This window comes from Furipterus horrens, unplaced genomic scaffold, assembly GCF_987537825.1.
Source record: "Furipterus horrens unplaced genomic scaffold, mFurHor1.1.pri manual_scaffold_4, whole genome shotgun sequence".
Lineage (NCBI taxonomy): Eukaryota > Metazoa > Chordata > Mammalia > Chiroptera > Furipteridae > Furipterus > Furipterus horrens.
The window spans coordinates 173,784,498-173,786,839 of NW_028327174.1; positions in this window are offsets into that span (position 1 = coordinate 173,784,498).

Genomic DNA, 2,342 nt, shown 5'->3' on the forward strand with positions numbered 1-2,342 from the left:
ACCAGAGTAGTACAACCCATGTAAACCAGGCTGATGGAATCTTAAATATGGTTCCACCACTCTGTGACTCTGTATGGGGGAGGTTCAGAAAAGGAACAATGGTTGCTGCCCAGCCTCTGGAGTTTTGCCCAGGAGGAAGCTGGTTAATAACAGGGGTGGAAATGAGGATTTTTATAACCCTTTGCTTCTCCCAAAGTATTTTTAAAATTTCCTTATAGTCTGGGCATTGTTCAGGCCCAATTAGCCTCAATTGTACTAAGACTTCTATTCTTGAATTCTACATGATTTCCCTGATCAATCCAAATGAATTCTGACTTGGGAAAAAAAAACAAGAGAAAATATTTAGTTGAGCTTGTACAAGTGAATCATTGTTCTTCTAGCAAAAACAGCAGAAGTAAATAGTTTGGGATGAAAGTGGACAGAACAGTCAGTGGCTCACAGCTAGCACTGGCCACAGACTTAGGGACCATCAAAATTCCCAGGAGACTGCCTAGGGACCATGGATGATCCTGTTTGTTCCAAGTTACATCTGATGCTTGGGGGTTAAGTCCAGGACCCCTAGTATTGTGGAAAGTCCAAATAGAATGATTACAACAGCTGTTGCTAGCACTGCCAAAGAAAACAAGATAGCTATTTAAAGAGCAGCTGGGTGGGAGAAGATCAGAAGTAGGGTAGGCGGGTGTCTCAAGTCAGCATAGACTGGTATTGGGTGCCCCCTGCCCTATCCCTCTAAAGGTGCTCTCAGCTTAGGCCAGGCAACCAGACACCTGCCTTCCAATTCTGTCTCCAATACCATTTGCCACTGCTGAGCTCTTGGCTAAGTTTCTTTCCCTCTCTGGGCCTCAATTTCCTTGTCTGTAAAATGGGAGTAAATCACTACATCTCTCTCACTAGACAATGTATGTGAAAACACCTGTGGAAAGCCCAGAGAGAGAACTCATGGCTCAGATGCCACATTCTGCCACTTATTGATAAGGGTTCTCTTCTAGGCTCACTCTCCAATTTCATGCTTTCCACAGCTCATTGGCAGTGACTCCACACTGCTAGTGCCACTCAGGGTACTATTTGAAGGAGACTTGATGCCTGATTGTGGCTCTGCCACTTGTGCCTGCTGTAAACCCGCCCTCTGGTGGGCATTTCTGCAAGCTCCTGAGATCAGAGCTTCTTGAACTTCATTTAATGTGCTCCTGAGTCACCTGGGGATGTTGTGAAAATACAGATTCAGATTCAGAGAATCTGAGGTGGGGTCTGAAATTCTACATCTCTCACAATTTCCCAGTGATGCCTATGCTGTTGCTCTGCCGGCCACACTTGAGCAGCAGGCCCTAGAAGACTTGGGACCAGGGCTGAAGGAAGAGGCAGGGAAGCAGTTCCAGTGTGGAAGCCTCCTGCTGTGTGCCAAGTCTTCCTGCGTGAGCCACCCAGTCAGGTCTCTCTGATGTTGGGGCAGCAGTTTGCCCTGTGACCTCACGTTTCTTATGGATCTAAGAATAATTGTTGATTAGTCAGCATGTTCATCTTTTTACTTGCTAGCAAAGAGTGGTGATTCCAAGATGCTTACATGCTAGACCAGAAACCATGCATTCCTCCTCAAGTAGCTTGAAAATGCATAGGTGCAAACAGATATAAAAATGTGGCCAAATGCAAAATAAGAGGTGTAAATAATATAGCAAAGGAAAAATGGCTGTCAGTTACTTCAGAAAACACAATTCTTTTATTTCTAAAAATTACCTTGAGAACTATTAGCAGTAATATAAATTCAGAAAAGTTAAGAAGAAATAACTTCTCAAAAATCAATTGTATTTCTACATACCATCAATAGACAGAAAAACAAAACAAGAGGAAAAATAGCATATTTAAAGTAGTAACAATTACCAAAGAATTGGGAATAAACATAATTCCCAACATGAAAGACTGAGTCAATTAAAAAAAAAAATTGTGTTATGTGAATATAAAGGAAGTGATTGACCAGAGCTTGGGAGAAGAAATACTACAATAAAAACACCTCAATTTCTATGGTGGAAGCTCTCAAATTGTAAAACAGAAGAATTTCTTTAAAATGTATATTTTTGGGCTCTATTCTCCAAAATTCAAATGTTGCTCTGTTGGAGGTAAGGCCAAAAGGAAACCTGGGCTTAGAAACATAGTTATTTAGTGTTTTTAATCCACCAAAAGATTCCACTGAACCACATAAATTGCTAGTAAAGAACAATTGAACAATACAAGGATTTTTGAAGGTAACAGTGTTCAATTCTTCATATCAGATTAGAACTTACTACAAAGTAAAAATTAGTGAACTACACACCACTTTTTTTTTAAAGTTTAGTGAAATCAGTAGCATC